The sequence below is a fragment of the Heterodontus francisci genome, chromosome 7 (genome assembly GCF_036365525.1).
Source record: "Heterodontus francisci isolate sHetFra1 chromosome 7, sHetFra1.hap1, whole genome shotgun sequence".
NCBI classification, from domain to species: Eukaryota; Metazoa; Chordata; class Chondrichthyes; order Heterodontiformes; family Heterodontidae; genus Heterodontus; species Heterodontus francisci.
The window spans coordinates 72,404,061-72,422,401 of record NC_090377.1 but is presented as its reverse complement, the minus strand read 5'-3'; the positions used below and the strand labels follow the sequence as shown (position 1 = coordinate 72,422,401).

Genomic DNA, 18,341 nt, shown 5'->3' with positions numbered 1-18,341 from the left:
ATCACGTGAAATGGTCACAGAAATTAGTAGAATCCTGCAGCATGACCTGCAGCTGCTTGGCTTCGTTGGGAATCCCATGCCAGGTGTCCTCAAGGTGACTACTGCACTCAATTTTTTTTCCAGCGGCTCCTTCCAGGGATCCACGGGTGACATATGTGACATCTGGCAGTCTGCGACCCACAGGTGCATCAAAGAGGTGACCAATGTCCTTTGTCGATGAGCCAATGATTTCATCTACTTACCTGTAGACAAGGACAGCAGGCAGGAAGGTTTGCGGCCTTCAGTGCCATCGCTGGGTTCCCTAGAGTGCAAGGGGTGATCAACTGTACTCATGTGGCCATTAGATCTCCCTGGGACCAGCCTGCTGTCTTGGTTAATGGCAAAGGCTTCCACTCTTTAAACATGCAACAGGTTTGTGACCACAAGAGAAGAATCATGCGTATTTGCACATGTTTCCCAGGGAGCTGAAATGATTCCTACATTTTGAGGAACTCCCAGCTGCCAGCATTTTTTGAGGAACCAGCCGAAGTGGGTGGATGGATCCTGGATGACAAGGGTTCCCTCCTTTGCACATGGTTGATGACACCAGTACGTCATCCCCAAAGTGCTGTTGAAGAGAGTTGCAATGTCGCTCATCCATCCACCAGAGCCATCATTGAACACACCATCGACATGCTGAAAATGCAATTCTGTTGCCATGACCGATCTGGAGGGGCTCTACAGTATGCACCACGGAGGGTGTCATGAATAATCGTTGTCTGCTCAGGGGTTGGCAACGTGTCCGTTCAAAGACACCGGTGTCCATGGTAAACATTTTGGGGCCTGTGACTGGTAATTTCAGGGATGAGAAATTTCTCATCGGCTTCTTATTTCCAGACAAGTCCAACTTTAAAAAAATCGCAGCCATCCGTTTCACAGCTGACAGGTGTTTAGAGCAGGGACAGTGCTTCCAGCAGGTTCTGATTTTTTTTTAAAAGCCCGCCGAAAACCACGAACGTGTCCAAGGTTCGGAAACGCTATCTCTGTTCTGAACACCTGTCAGCTCTGAAACTGACGGCTGCGATTTTTTAAAAAATGGGACGAACCACAGAGCTGCTTAGCGGAGAGTTCTCATTCTCTGCAACTGTTGCGGGGGCGGGGGTGGGTGACAGAGAGAGAGGGGGCAGGGAGAGAGAGTGAGGACAGAGAGAGGGGGGGAGTGAGTAAGAGAGAGAGAGAGAGAGGCAGGGAGAGAGAGAGAAATGGGGGGGGGGGGAGAATAGCACAGATAGAGGGACACAGAGAGACCGATAAACTTAGAGAGAGAAGTGGAAGAGAGAGTGATCAAGATTACTCCTGACAGATGGACATCTATCCAGAATACTCTGCATCGCTACAAGAAGTGTGCAGGCAAACAATGACTACTTGTGCAAGCAAATAATGCCAGGTATCTCACTAAATCAGTGTTCAACATTGACCCTAGAAAGTAAGTCAATAAATTAATCTTCTCATTTAAAGCTTCTTCACAAAAATGCAGCTTTGTTGCTGTTTTGATTAATAGAACATAGAACAGCACAGTACAGGCCCTTCGGCCCACGATGTTTTGCCGAACCTTTAACCTACTCTAAGATCAAACTAACTACCTACCCTTCATTCTGCCATCATCCATGTACCTATCCAAGAGTCGCTTAAATGTCCCTAATGTATCTGCTTCTACTACCACCGCTGGCAGCGCATTCCACGCACCCACCACTCTCTGTGTAAAGAACCTGCCTCTGATATCTCCCCGAAACATTCCTCCAATCACCTTAAAATTATGCCCCCTGGTGATAGCCCTTTCCACCCTGGGAAAAAGTCTCTGGCTATCCACTCTATCTATGCCTCTCATCATCTTGTACCCCTCTATCAAGTCACCTCTCATCCTTCTTCGCTCCAATGAGAAAAGCCCTAGCTCCCTCAGTCTTTCTTCGTAAGACATGCCCTCCAGTCCAGGCAGCATCCTGGTAAATCTCCTCTGCACCCTCTCTAAAGTTTCCACATCCTTCCTATAATGAGGGGACCAGAACTGAACACAATATTCCAAGTGTGGTTGAACCAGGGCCTTATAGAGCTGCAGCATAACCTCGCGGCTCTTAAACTCAATCCCCCTGTTAATGAAAGCCAACACACCATACGCCTTCTTAACAACCCTATCAACTTGGGTGGCAACTTTGAGTGATCTATGAACATGGACCCCAAGATCCCTCTGTTCCTCCACACTACCAAGAATCCTGTCTTTAAGTCTGTATTCTGCATTCAAATTCGACCTTCCAAAATGAATGACTTCACACTTTTCCAGGTTGAACTCCATCTGCCACTTCTCAGCCCAGCTCTGCATCCTGTCAATGTCCCGTTGCAACCTACAACAGCCTTCCACACTATCCACAACTCCAGCAACCTTCGTGTCATCGGCAAACTTGCTAACCCAGCCTTCCACTTCCTCATCCAAGTCATTTATAAAAATCACAAAGAGCAGAGGTCCCAGAACAGATCCCTGCGGAACACCACTGGTCACCGAGCTCCATGCTGAATACTTTCCATCTACTACCACCCTCTGTCTTCTATGGGCCAGCCAATTTTGCATCCAGACAGCCAACTTCCCCTGTATCCCATGCCTCCTCACTTTCTGAATGAGCCTACCATGGGGAACCTTATCAAACGCCTTGCTAAAATCCATATACACCACATCCACTGCTCTTCCTTCATCAATGTGTTTTGTCACATCTTCAAAGAATTCAATAAGGCTTGTGAGGCATGACCTGCCCCTCACAAAGCCATGCTGACTATGTCTAATCAAACCATGCTTTTCCAAATAATCATAAATCCTGTCTCTCAGAATCCTCTCCAATAATTTGCCCACTACCGACGCAAGACTGATTGGTCTCTAATTCCCAGGGTTATCCCTATTCCCTTTCTTGATAGTAAGATAAATTTTTTATGCCTTTGTCTTTCCGAAATTGTCTCACTTCCCCTATGTTAAGACATAAATTGTAATGTGCCCCCCCCCCATGCGAAAATGTTGGCCACCCCTGCTTTAACCCTGTGTTTTAAAATAACCTAACAGCAAAAGTAATTACAAAAGTAACTCGCATTGGCATTGCATACTATTTGGCTTGCTAGCTAGCTAGCTAATACAGTTGTGCTGCTCTCCATTGACTTTTGTATGTTTAGCTACTTTATTTGTAGGGAGAAATGTGTTTTAAATTGGACTGTGTTTTGATGGCATTAGATTGGCTATATACTTTATATACAAATTAATCGCCCCCATTTCCGTGGCTGAGTCAATAATTTTGTCAAATGTCCATGGTGCAACATGTCGTGCCTATCCCTGTGTCTGCTGTGCCTTGCACAACCTGCAATTAAACACGGCAACATTCTGCAGGCAGAGGAACAGGAGAAACACCAGTCCTCCTCAGATGAGAATGACTACGAAGAGGGTGAGGAGGAGAACAACAATGACAATGATACTGTCATCAATATGAGGGCCATGGGGAGACATGCAAGGGACATCAGGGAGAACCTAATTTATGCACTTTTCAGCCAACTATAAGCCACATCATCAAGGAACGTTGGTAGGAGAAACAACAATTCCCACACAAATTCCGTTTTGCATGAGATCTTTTTCATCTCTGCAATCTTAATGAAGCGAGGCTGCACTTTCATTTGATTGGCATTTGAAATCATCCATGGGCTACGATGAATGCGACTACACATTACTAAGCAGCGTTTAGTTATGACCGTAGAAAACAAAAGTAAGGCATAACAGTATTGAAAAACGCTATTAATCATCAATAGGAAAACAGCCATCATTGAAGACTGAAGGCTAAAATTCCAATGAGATATAGACACTGGACATTTCCTGAGAGGCTTTGCACGCATCATTGCGTTCCTGCCATAGGCCTCGAAAAAACCTCTGTGTATCCATCTGAAAACAAGCAAAACATTACTGAGAGTGGATCAAATTTTGCAAGAAATAAAAATGTTTTAATACATCTTTCCATTCATTAACATTTCTAAATCAACCGTGCGAACTTCATGCTCAAATGTGTTTCAATTTTCTTTTCCTGCCACTACGTCTAGGTGTTTTCCCGACAATAGCAGCTGAGCTGGAGGCAGTCTGCCCCGTTGCTGTGGATGACCGTGGCGGGCGTCCTCTGGAGGAACGGGGCCTTGATGGCTCCATGTTACTGGGAGTTTGCAGCCATGGTGCTTGAGTATTCCCCATGTGCTCACCTGCTGGTGGTAAGGGGATCAATGTCGGGGTGGAGGACGAGATGCCACTTACCCTGGGGGTGCCCTGAGAGCAGCTGACACGCACTCCTCCTCCATCTGTGTGCACAATGGCACTTGCCTGTCTCCCTGCTGCATGACCCCAGGCATCTCTGACATATTTTCTACATGGCTTCGCTGCACATCCAGCAGACTTCTCGTAGCAACAAACAGGATCATCATGAGTGTGGGGCTGAGCAGGGGCCTGGTCCTCAGCAGTCCTCCGATTGTCAGGGGACCCGGCTGGCACGTGCTCCCTCAGCTGCTGGGACATGTCTGTGTCGTGCACACCAGCTTCTGACCCAGATTCTAATCTTAAACCCCCCCACACACCATGTGGATTATCTGCACCGGCAGAGGTGGAAGAAAAGGCAGGTGGCGGTGCACTCTCTGGAGCATTGGCTTCTTCTTCCTCCCAGAGGTGGATTCTTGAGTGATGCAGCATTTTGCTACTCGTGTGCGGGCACCTGCAGTGGAGACACAAACAGAGGCACTTTAAGCATGTGTTGCACATGAGTTCATAAGTTCCTTCAGTTTCCACATATGGCTGCAAGAGTAGAGATGACACTTCATCCTTACACGTTGTGGATCCTGCCTCACCATCTCTGCTCACCCTACCTCCCTCCTCTCTCGTGATCTCTGAGACCTCCTCCTCAGCCCTGGTTAGCAGCCTGAGGTCAGGGACCCCTCCTCCCGTCCTAGCACATTCACGCTGGTTGTAGCTTCGTTTCTCCTGCAACAGACAGTGCAAATTTAATGGCACGGAAAATGATGTATCACGGCCATTACATACATGCATCAACATCACTCATTTTGCATTGGCTTTCGCATGACTCATCCAATTACATAAACAATGCCAATCTTCATCATTTAGTCAATGGCACCAAGGCTGCTCATGTATTCGACTGCATTCCTCGTGTATCCTCTGCCTTAAAGACACAGAGCCATGGAAGGAATCAATGGAGCAGCTTCGCCAGGACCACTTACCCTCGCTGATCTGAGCAAGTCATTAATTCACTTGTGGTACTGCACCCATGTTCTTTGAGATACCCCACGGTTCAAGACCTCCTCCGCTACCTCCATCCAGGCTACCTCAGTGAGGCAGAAGGATCTTTGGACTCCATCTGCAGGGAAGAGGACCTCCCATCTTTCCCTGACGTCCTGGAGGAAAACCTGCAGGGAGGCATCACTGAACCGTGGGGCGGGACGCTGCCTGCTCGCTGCTATGTCATTCACTTTGGCTGTTGGGAAAGTAAAGGATACGAGGTTGGTGGTGACTTTCATAAAAGGCAGGGAGAAAGAAACATTTTGATTTAAGTAAAAGCTTCAATTTAAGTTAGTCTGAAGATACTTCCATGAAAGAAAGGCTGCTGCTCCTTGCACAGAATGTTTTATATCTGTGGCGATCATGGTGCTTGGGGCAGTGACGGCAGGTTCCACTGATGAAAGGACGCCCCCGCCACATGATCCCACGTGTTCCCTGTACTCGTTGCTGCATGGCTAATTTAAATACAAAACTGCATGGGAAACAGGATTTGTGGCGGGAGTGGGTGTTACGACAACTTCTGGTCCCGCCGCGGCATTTATAAGATTCCAGTCTATGCCTCTTCTTAAAAGACAGATATGGAACTGCTAAGCTGCATAAGAGCAGCCCAGGGTGACTTATACAATGCTATCCAATAGGTAGGTGTCTAACTTCGTTATATCTTACCCCCGAAAGTGGTCAAGATTAAAATGCACATGGGAAATTGCAAGGACGTACTCTTGTTCTGAAGTTAACCCATTTAATCACAAATTGTTTTGTCCTTTTGACACTTGTTTTGTGTTTTTCAACACTAAAATATTTTAGAGACAAGCTAAAAACTCTAATCTGTAGTATAACTTCAATCTTAAATTGTTTTGTGTTATGGAGCTGTGTATAGAATGCTGCATAAATAAAGGTAATAGTATACTTTTAATCTTGCTTGTATAGTTAACTACCTGTCTGCTATCTGCCAAAAAGGCAGTAAAATCTTCCATACTTTTTCTGCAATAAATATAGCACAGGACACATATTATTTTATCCTCTAGTTTCTACTTTTATAAAGAGGAATATATGCTTTTACTACCCATTGCCTTCCACGTGGCCTTGTCTGGGTATAGATAGTAATTATACACAGTTATGTAGCCCAACCATTGCAAAGAGCAATGATCCAGCCTTCTCATACACCTCAAATCTGTAGATAAAACACAAGCAAGCAGGTCAATTACAGTCATAGCTACATGCTGTGTCCATTTTCATTTTGTAACTGAATTTTTGGTATCAGCAAGCTACTCCATACAGACCAAATGCGTACACCTGCTATGTTCTGAATGTACGTTACAGTTAATTGGTGTGCAGCAACTTAAAGAAATCAGGCCTCTTTAAATCACTTCAGTGCACTTGCTCATTGTTGGGATGAATGGGTGGCAAGTAAAAGAAAGCACCAGTGGAGCTCATTTTACTGTTTAAGCCTACGTTCTGTGCTTCAAAAGACAACAGCACTCAATACAGCTTTATCTTGAAAGTCTTCCAGTACATAAAGAAAGCAAATTCTGCCTAACAAACAATGTAGCAGTTCCTGGGAAAAATATCATTAAACTGGCTCCAGTAATTGGTACAGCCAATTGTTGCCACAATTAAAACAGATGCTTTGTTGCAGCAATAAGGTACACAATTACTTAAGGACTGTACTTACACAAGAAAGTGGTGCTATCTTTCATCATCAATGAAAGTAACAAATTGAATGAACCAAACCAAGGAGTTCTGAGGCCTCTCATGGTACTGTCTAAAGCCTGGATGCGTCATGCTAGCCTAGGGAAAATACTGTGTAAAATCAACTGAGACTCAGTAATAAAATTAGACCTGAGTATGTTAAAAGAAACAATGAAAATGCTTTGGACAAATGTATGCGTGTGCTCAAATTAAGCAAATTAATGTAACATCCTAATAACTGTGCAGTTGGGACCAGTAACCTTATATGTGTGGTGCATAATTACACAATGTGACAAAATACACAATTATAAATTGTGATATATTTAACAAAAGCTATCATAAATATACAAGGATGATAAAGGATTTTATTTCTTTTTACCTCTCCCTTCTTCCTAGTGCACTCTATTTTCAACAAGTGAAAGCCATTTACTGTATCAATATGGTAAGTAACGTTCTCACCTGCTTCATTATTCTACAGGTTATATGTATGAATGAAGGTTCCAAACAGGTTTAAAATGTCTTTCTGATCCAGCAGTGCCACAAAAATCATCTGTGTGCAAAGTTTTGACTGAATAGGCCTCCTTACTTTACCTTCAACATTGTTTGACAAAAAAATTGTACAAAATAAACATTAAATATTGCAGTATAATTGTGTTCACAATTGACAAATTATTTTAATCTGCAGATGGTATTCTGAAAGCATCAATGAATTAGTCAAGCAGCGCTTTAGACTAAGATCCCAAAGCACACATTTAATTGAATACATTAACTACTTATCTTTAACCATGAATATTTGATGAAGTTTTCACAATAAAGTATATCTGCTTCTCACTGGGCAATAAAATTTAATGAATTGATTTTAGTTAACAAAACCCTGCACAGCCACACTAGTCTCCTGTATGCTTGACAGCATATTCAATGAAATAAACTTGTCTATTATTCATAGATTCTGAACAATGCCCCCCCCCCTCCCCCCAGTTTTACTCAGCAGAATTTGCACTGAGTTCAGCTGTAATGTTTGTATTGTATCCATTTCCACAAGGGCTGACATAAGAACACTTTTTATTAACTTGCTAAACAGCTCTTTCACAGCATTTACATGCATGATGGTCATTAGTTCTAAACCAAGACCCTGGCTGCTTGGCATTCAAAACAGGGAAATTAAGAGGCCTAGAACAAAATGTAGTACAAAAGGCTAATACAACATGCTACTAATTCCTTTCCTTTCAAACATCATCCCATTTCTAAGTGGAAGTAATGCACCTGCAGATGAATAGCACTTTATTATTCTTCTTCAGCCAATTTTAGAGTAGTGGACTGTACAGGGAGTCGAAGGACAAAAAAGTTTTTTTGTTAATGTTTCATCCTTTGGACCACTTCTATTTAATTTGTTCTCTGCATGAAAAAAACCAAACTATTCAGCAGTTGAAATACAAGACTAGACAATGTTTCTCCACAGCTAGTTTTTATTTTTGTTTATAGAGCTGTTATTTTACACCATGAGTACAAAGATATGTTATATAACTATCCATTAAAAATTGTTTGTGAAAGCACATTTTTAAAAAACTACATGAATAAACCTCAGGTCTGACCTTGCAACATTTTACATTCAACAAAAAAAAGTAGTTCTGACATCCAAGAACTAAAAGTAGTAGTAAACATAAGTGTATCACCTTAATGGTCTTTTCAAAGTCATAGCTACTGATTATTTATCTTATGAAAATACAAAATTTTGTTAGACATTGGTGTATTAGCTAAATTATTTTGGGAACAATCAATCTCCCAAATGGAGTTGGTTGGGTGCCTCTTCTATGGGAAGTCTTAATAATAGAAAGGAACTTATTTGTTACCTGCCCAGTGACTATCCTCCTTGGGATTTCTTTGGGGTAAAGTTGGCTCCAAAATGATAATGTCTGGCAATAGACATTTGAAACCAAGTCAGTAAATCATCAGTGACAGAATAAATAACCCGATACCTAAACTAGACAGGACTACAACACTTCAGGGCACTGTTGATAATGGTTCACTCCTAGAACCTGGAGAGGTAGACCTACTGCTAGGGGATAGAATTCTTTCCATTGGCTCAAGATAAACCAATTGCTGAACAGATACAGTGATCATAGCTGGACAAGAGTGCGAAGCAGCTCTGGTAAAGTGTATAGTTTTTGCTATTTTTAGCTGGGCAAGCAGGAATCCTACAGGTCAGTGTACATTTCTCTAAATTCATTTGGACTCCTAAAGACAGTGAAGGGTTTAATTGCATGGCAGGAATCCAGATGAGCAATCAAAATATTATATGACTATATCCAGATAATCCAGTAGTATAATGCAGTGTGTTTCTTTCATTATAAATTGCAGCATGTTGACACAATGGTCAGTACTGACAATTTCTCATTTGGTGAGTTCCCTGGCTTGTCAAGGAACAGGGCAGTGTACAGATGAGGATCTCTTCCAAAGGAAAGAAGACGAAAAAGGAAACAAACTCCTTGATTTAAAATCTTGAAATAAATATATGATACAGTTATATCTTCACATGTTCACTCTTATCCTATACTATACTTAAAATACAAATTTATAATATAAATATATTGGGAACACCAATGGTTTCCTTAACAGCTGTGTTTTCAAGGTAGATTATGAAAATGATATCCCACAAGTTAACTTTGTAGAGAATTTAGTGGTTGCATATAAATCTGACAGTAATTCATTTAAGTTCAGTGAGAAAACCCCACAAAAATTCTTTTAAAGCACTCAGAAAACAACCTTTGAAATTACACCTGCCATAATTACTTAACGGCTCCAGTGGACATAATTCTTATTCTAGTTCTGAAGAGATGTCATTGACCTGAAACGTTAACTCTGTTTCATCTCGACTGATGTTGCCAGACCTGCTGAGTACTTTTGTTTTTATTTCAGGTTTTCAGCATCCGCAGTATTTTGCTTTTGAAATAATTCTTTGTTATGCATCTACAGCCCATTTCTATAGATCAGTGTAAGTATTCTTTCTCGTTGGAGATTAAAGACAGAGGGCTAGAAATTGGGCTGTGCCATTTTTTGGGCACGGGAGTCACAATTCACATCCTGCCCATACCCTGCCCAGCCTTCTGTTCTTAATGAAAGCCTGTCCCTCTTAAAGGGAAGCTACACTGAATTACAGAGAGAGGGCTCCAGTGTCATGGATGCAGCGCTGGAGACCTTCATGGTGGAGACAAAGAGGAGGAGAGATACCATTGCAATGCAGGACAGTGGGGAGGGGGGGTGGTTGTCAGGAGGACTTCAAAGACCACCCTCAAATGGGATTGGGAGCAGATGGCCAGGGATGTCAATTTCCGGTGTCTGGACCTGAGGACCTGGCTGCAGTGCCGCAAGATGTCTAAAGACCTCACGTGTGTGGTCAAGGTCAATGAATATTTATGAACATGCCACCCTCTACCCACCACTCCACCAACCTCTCATGCTGCTCAATGACCCACATCATTCACCTATCAGTAGTCTCTGGCATTCAGGTTTCATGCCTAAAATGCAGATGTTCCATCTCACTCTTGCACGTTCTAATGATGCCAACTTCATGCCCAGCTCATGCTGCATCCACATAACTCCAGATAATCAGCTGTAGCAAGCTCATCACCTGAACACAGTGCAACACAATCACTGATATTCTGCCGTTTCTCTTGCAGGACAAGGTGGCACACAATAGATGGGAACAGAGCAGAACTGGCAGAGGACAAGGACGCCTGCACCTCCTGAGCTCTATGATTCAAGAGGATGCGCCTCGCGGGCATCTTTCTCAAGAGGGCGTGCTGTGCAGGCTGCACCAAAAGCTGCTGATGGCACAGCTGCATTTCCAGGACGGCACAAGGCTTATGGAGCGCCACCTCCAGCGGCACCACGGAAATTAAATTTGAACCAAGAGACTCCTAACTCCATCCTTAATTGCCAAGCCCGTGTTGAAAGCAATTATTTCAATTTCTTCCTCTTTATGTGCTGTTAAATGACAGATTATTGGCCTGGTGTTCTCTGGGATTGTTCATTGTCTTTCTCTGCAGGATGATATACAGATCCTGCAGTCACAAGCAGTCAGGATTTGTGGAATGGTAGACGTAAGGGGCATAGACCTCAAATATGAGGTTTCAATATGCTAACACAAATTACAGGATGTGAGACACTTGACATAAGTGCTGTCACATTACTTTACTTCTAGGACAAGGGATGTGGTGTCATGTGCTACTCTAAAGGGTAATTCTTGACTATTGTGACAGGGAATACCCATGATATCCTCTGCTCCAGTTACTTGCCCTGTTATTCATCTGAAAAACCCTTAACTTTGTATACCTAGGGAAATCAATAAACTACTTTTGATACTGAAAGGGCATCCTTGGATTATAGAGGTCTCACCCACACCACCTCCTTGCACATGGCTCATGCTGCTGCATGTGATGACTTTCTCCCTAGTACTCAAATTATTGAGTCCACTTTTCTCTAATTTTAGTTAATAGCATTTCCACATCTACCTCAGAGAAGTTAGATGCTGGCTTTTCACTTCTGTAGCATCAGAATTTCAGTCCCTTTTGGTTGACGCGTATTTTGGAAAAACGTTCTATGTTCCCTGGAACTCTGGGTTCAAAATTTGGACCTATAGCGCCGGTGGAGATGGTGCCAGGGAAGCCCTTCTGCTGGTGTGTGCTGCGCCAGAAGCCGCGTCTAATATGGCCCATGCGACACCCCATGTTGAGGAGGCTGCATCCGCGGACATGCTCTGCATGCGCTGGAAGAAGCTGAATTGATGCAATCATTATGTCACACAGCCCTACCAGCTAATGTGACACTTTTTTGTCCAAGTTTGAACTACTCAGCAAATTTGCACATCATTCACCAAAGAACAAACGTTCAGCTGCAATATGGGCCCTACGCTAGCATTATTTAAAGGCCAGGCATCTAACTTGCAGGTAAGATAATTTTGAAGAATCTCTGCGATTGTAAAGTGTCTGGAAGTACTGTGTAGTATTTCTGGAGGTGTTGTGGTGAGTTCTTGGATTTGACAGGGAGTGTTACCGCATTCTCACAGATGGTGACCTGTCCACAGAAAGGCTACAACAGGTAATGGCAGTAGTGTCAGTGCCTGTGAGTCCACAACACAACAAGGAGATGGAGCAGATACTGTAGAGAGGGCAAGCTCTACGCGATGCTCTCTGCCAAGTTGGAACCGGACTCCTCCATTCTTCTTGATAGTAACAGAAGGCTATTTGGCAGGCCAGTCAATGCACCCAGCATTTTGGTGTGCATTCCCATCAGTGTACCCCTGTATGCCATTCCATTGAGGTCCTCATCTAAGTCTTCTGCAGCAAGACTCAACTGCAACCTTGTCCTTCAGTGAGCTGGCAAATGAACCATCATTTATGCCTGCCCTGGCTGCAGCCAACTTATGCCTGGTGGCTGATGTTCTGCTCCCAAATCTATAGTAGCCTCCAAGGTATGTGCAGAAGCTATGACTGAGCTGGTGGATGTGACTGTCAGATCAAGTGTCAAGGCCTTGTCATCAGTGCTGTGCTGTTGCTCCTTCTCTTCCTCCTCGGACTGCTGAGGCTAGGAAAGCAGCAGTTCTTAGAGGTCTGAAAGCAGTAACTCAGAAGGGGAAAATTAGTGTGAGGCATGGGGAAGGTTGGGTGGGAAGTCAGAGGTCCATGCTCACACCACCAGCAGCTTGCTCAACATGCTGGATCTCAGGATGAGGGAGAGCTGGAAGTTGAGAAGGGGCATAAAGCAGGAACATACCATCATCCTCAATGTTGTCAGTGATGTCAGATGCCATGGGCTCTGTCACAACCACCCCCAGGATGCTGAGAGCCATCTCCTCCATAGGACTCAGGAGATGCAGACTTCTTTGTCCCCCACTGGTCCTGCTCTGTCCCCTCCTATCGTGTACCACTTTGATCTGCAAGAGAGAGGGCAGAATGTCAGCAATTGCGTTGCGCTGTGTTTGGATGATGTAACTGCCATAGCTGCTTAGCTGAGGTATGTCGAGGTAACGATTGGTGGGTGTGAAGCTGGCTGAATTTGTGGATTGAGGTGGAAAATCAGGATATTAAGTGTGAGTCCTGCGTGCTAAGGAGTGATGATGAGCGAGTGATGAGGAGGTGGTGCATTGAGCAGCATGAGAGGTTGGAGTCGTAGTGGGTAGGACATGTCATGTGAAGATGTATTCACCAACGACCATCCACTTGAGGTCATTAGACGTCTTGTGGCAATGCTACCAGGTCTTCAGGTCCATACACCAGGAATTGACCTGCCTGGCCATCTGCTCTCACTCTCTTCTGAGGGTTGTCCTTGAGGTTTCCTGACCTCCCCGTTGAACAGGACTTTGGTTCGGCCACATTTGGAATACTGCGTGCAGTTCTGGTCGCCACATTACCAAAAGGATGTGGATGCTTTGGAGAGGGTGCAGAGGAGTTTCACCAGGATGTTGCCTGGTATGGAGGGCGCTAGCTATGAAGAGAGGTTAAGTAGATTAGGATTATTTTCATTAGAAAGGCGGAGGTTGAGGGGGGACCTGATTGAGGTGTACAAAATCATGAGAGGTATAGACAGGGTGGATAGCAAGAAGCTTTTTCCCAGAGTGGGGGATTCAATTACTAGGGGTCACGAGTTCAAAGTGAGAGGAGAAAATGTAGGGGGGATATGCGTGGAAAGTTCTTTACGCAGAGGGTGGTGGGTGCCTGGAATGTGTTGCCAGCGGAGGTGGTAGATGCGAACACGATAGCGTCTTTTAAGATGTATCTAGACAGATACATGAATGGGCAGGAAGCAAAGAGATACAGACCCTTAGAAAATAGGCGACATGTTTAGGTAGAGGATCTGGATCAGCGCAGGCTTGGAGAGCCGAAGGGCCTGTTCCTGTGCTGTAATTTTCTTTGTTCTTTGTTCTTTGAACCATGCTGTCTCTCCTCCCAGTGACTTCCATCACTAATGCCTCCAGCATCACATTAGTTACCCTGGAAACCACCCCCCCCCCCACCCCCCACCGCCCTGTGTTCTATTTTCCATGTTTTAAATTGCAGCAATATTATTCAATGCAGCTTCCCTTTAAGAGGGTCAGACTGCCTTTAAGAAAAGAAGGCTGGCTGCACCACATGCTCGCAGCATAACCTGTCAATTGCCAACAGAGCACAGAGGCAGCCAGCAGGAGATGCACGCCCCTATCCTATGATCATGGAAATGAAGAGGCAGCACCAAATTTATATGCTGCCCACCTCTAATGGAATTGGTGTGGGCAGATCATGAAACCCGACTCCTGCGCCTGAAACTCAGGGTAAGCTCATTTTGAGCCCTCTGTATTTTAGTGGGTCATGAGAACATATACCTACTCTTATTTAATCATAGAATCATAGAAATTTACAGCACAGGAGGCCATTCAGCCCATCATGTCCTTGTCGACTGACAAAGAGCCAGCCAGCCTAATCCCACCTTCTGGCTCTTGGTCTGTAGCCTTGTAGGTTATGACGCTTCAAGTGCCCATCCAAGTACTTCTTAAATGAATGCTTCTGCCTCTACCATCCTTTCAGGTAGTGAGTTCCAGATCTCCACCATTCTCTGGGTGAAACAATTTCCCTTAAAATCCCCTCTAAACTTCCTACCTCTTACCCTAAATCTCTGCCCCCTGGTTAAGGACCCCTCAACCAAGAGGAATAGGGCCTTCCCATCCACTCTAACTGGACCCCTCATAATTATATACACTTAATTTAGGTTTCCCCTAGCCTCCTCTGTTCCAAAGAAAACAACCCTAGGCTATCCAAACTTTCCTCATAACTAAAATTGTCCAGTTCAGGCAACAGACTTGTAAATATCTTCTGTAACCTCTTGAGGGCAATCACATCTTCCTTAAAGTGCGGTGACAAGAACTGCACACAGTACTCCAGCTGTGGCTTAACTAGTCTTTTATATAGTTCCAGCATAACCTCCCTGCTCTTATATTCTATGCCTCAGTTAATAAAGGCAAGTATTCTGTATGCCTTCTTGACCCACCTTATCTACCTGTCCAGCCACCTTTAGGAATCTGTTCTCTCTGTTCCTCTACATTTCTCAGTATCCTACGATTTACTGTGTATTCCCTTGTCTTGTTAGCCTTCCCCAAATGCAAAACCTCTCACTTCTCCAGATTGAACTCTATTTGCCACTGTTCCACCCATCTGACTAGTCCATTGGTATCTTCCTGCAGTCTACTGCTTTCTTCATTTTCAACCACAAGGTTGTATTAGCTGCAAACTTCTTAATCATACTCCCTAAATTCAAGTCCTAATCATTGATATATACCACAAAAATCAAGGTACTGAGCCCTGTGAAACCCCACTAGAAACATCCTTCCAGTCACAAAAACGCCAATTGACCATTACCCTTTGCTTCCTGCCTCTGAGCCAATTTTGGATCCAACTTTGCCTTTGATCACATGGGCTTTTACGTTTGTGACCAGTCTGCCATGTAAGACCTTATCAAAAGCCTTACTAAAATCTACATAGACAACATCAAATGTACTACTCTAATCGGCCCTCCTTGTCACCGCCTCAGAAAGTTCAATCATGTTAGACATGACCCCTTAACAAATCTGTGCTGACTGTCTTTGATTAATCCATGTGTTCCTAGATTTATCCTGTCCCTCAGAATTTTTTTCAATAATTTTCCCACCACCAAGGTTAGGCTGACTGGTCTGTAATTACTCAGTCTACCACTTGCTTCCTTTTTAAACAATGGTACAATATTAGCTGTCTTCCAATCCTTTGGCACCATGCCTGTAGCCAGACAGGATTGAAAATGATGGTCAGAGCTTCCACTATTTTTTCGCTTACTTCCCTTAACAGCCTAGGATAAATTTCATCTTCTGGGCGTGGGGATATATCCACTTTCAAAGATGTTAAAGCCCTTAGAACCTCCTCTTTCTTTAATGTTTCTATGTATTCTTCAATCTCTTACCAGTTATCACATTATTACCTCGAAAGCAATAATCTCTGGATTATTACCCGAGCCACGAGCAAATTGAAGTAGGTTAAATAAGATTGGAGAGTTAAATGCGTGGCTCAAAGATTAGTGTGGGAGAAATGAATTTCAATTCATGGGGCACTGGAAACAGTGCTGAGGAAAGTGGGAGCTCTACCATTGGGACAGTCTTCACCTGAATCATGCTGGAACCAGTATTCTGGTGAGTCGTATAATTAGGGCGGTAGACAGTGCTTTAAACTAAATAAAGGGGGCAAGGGATCAAGTGAGGGAAGATGTGATAACTTAGAGAGAGAAGAAGGCAAGAGAGCAAAGTAGCAATGAGGGAATTGATAATCAAAACTGATGACACAAAACTAGGAAGGAATGTAAGTTGTGGGGAGGATGCAAGGAAGCTTTAAGGGGACTTGGACAGGCTAAGTGAATGGGCAAGAGCATGGCAGATGGAATATAATGTGAATAAGTATATCCACTTTGGTAGAAAAAACAGAAAGACAGGGTATTTCTTAAATGATGAGAGATTGGGAAGTATTGATGTCCAAAGGGACCTGGGTGTCCTTGTTCACGAGTCACTAGAAGCTAGCATACAAACATATGAACATACAAATTAGGAGCAGGAGTAGACCACTCAGCCCCTCGAGCCTGCTCCACCATTCAACAAGATCATGGCTGATCTGATTGTAACTGCAACTCCACATTTCTGCCTACTCCCAATAACCTTTCACCCCCTTCCTTACTAAGAATTTATCTACCTCTGTCTTAAAACTATTCAAAGACTGCTTCCACTGTCTTTTGAGGAAGAGAGTTCCAAAATCTCACAATCCTCAGAGAAAAAAAATTCTCCTTATCTCGGTCTTAAATGGGTGACTCCTTATTTTTAAACAGTGACCCCTAGTTCTATATTCTCTCACAAGAGGAAACTTCCTTTCCACATCCACCCTGTCAAGACCCCTTGCAGGTGCAGCAAGCAATTAGGAAGGCAAATGGTATGTTGGTCTTTATTGCAAGGGGTTTTGAGTACAGGAGTAAAGAAGTCTTAGTTTAGAGATACAGCACTGAAACAGGCCCTTCGGCCCACCGAGTCTGTGCCGACCATCAACCACCCATTTATACTAATCCTACACTAATTCCATATTCCTACCACATCCCCACCTGTTACTATATTTCCCTACCACCTACTTATACCAGGGACAATTTATAATGGCCAATTAACCTATCACCCTGCAAGTCTTTTGGCATGTGGGAGGAAACCAGAGCACCCGGAGGAAACCCACGCAGACACAGGGAGAACTTGCAAACTCCACACAGGCAGTACCCAGAATTAAACCCGGATCGCTGGAGCTGTGAGGCTGCGGTGCTAACCACTGCGCCACTGTGCCGCCCTTGCTGCAATTGAGACCACACCTGGAGTATTGTGTACAGTTTTCGATCTCTTCATCGAAGGAGGGATATATACTTGCCCTAGCGGGAGTGCAACAGAGGTTCAGCCAACTAATACCTGGGATGGAGGGACTGTCTTATGAGGAGAGATTGAGAAAACTGGGCCTGTATTCTCTAGAGTTTTGAAGAATGAAAGGTGAAATCACTGTAACTTACAAAATTCTTACAGGACATGACAGGGTGGATGTATATAGGATGGCTGGAATCTTCTTCTACCGCGGGTGAAGGAAGGGTGCCCGGCCTATGCCGACCACATGTTGGTAAGATGCCGCAATCTTCAGTGCAGTGGCTTATTTGAATGGATAGGGCGTCTCGCCCCCGCCTCCCCCTCCTCAATCAAGTGGAGCAGGTAGCCTGTCCATCACTGACAATGGCGTCAGCTGCCTGTGCGCAGGCGCTGATGCCATTTTTAAACGGCTTTGAGCCCTTCCAGCAGATTTTAAGATTTTGGAAGACGCAGTTAGATGCAGTACTTTTAGCCTTCTCCTCCCTCCCCACCCCCCCCCACAATGATCTTTAAATTGAATGGTTGCCCTCTCCAGCCCAAAACACTTTCCTTTTTCAAATGACCTCTCCCCCACTCAAACTGCACAAACTATAAACTTTACCCCTTCGCAACATCTCCTCCACCAATGAGAAGACTTTATCGCTGCTCCCCCCCACACAAAAAAAAATGACCTGCTCCCCCCTCCCAACCAGTGTGGCGCCTCGGTTCCCCAGACGGGGATTGGAAGGCACGGGAGTGCCAGCCAGCGGCACGGAGATCGCAACGGGACTGGAGGCGGCGGCGGGCATACAATTAACTCAGGTATGCAAATTTATTTAAATATGTAAATTCCGGGCCTGTTGCCAAGCGGCAGGGGGGCCGCCATGAGTCCTCTCCGCCTCAATGAAG

General features: G+C 44.3%; 1 long non-coding RNA gene across 1 annotated transcript in view; it reads left to right on the top strand.

Moving 5' to 3' along the window:
* The window catches only part of LOC137372057 (uncharacterized), an 89,922-nt gene extending 79,046 nt beyond the window's left edge, over positions 1 to 10,876 (top strand). Inside the window, exons 3-4 of the long non-coding RNA XR_010975349.1 lie at positions 7,418 to 7,463; positions 10,699 to 10,876. This is a non-coding gene — a long non-coding RNA (uncharacterized lncRNA). The remainder of the gene's footprint in view (positions 1 to 7,417; positions 7,464 to 10,698) is intronic.
* Positions 10,877 to 18,341: the final 7,465 nt, after the last annotated feature.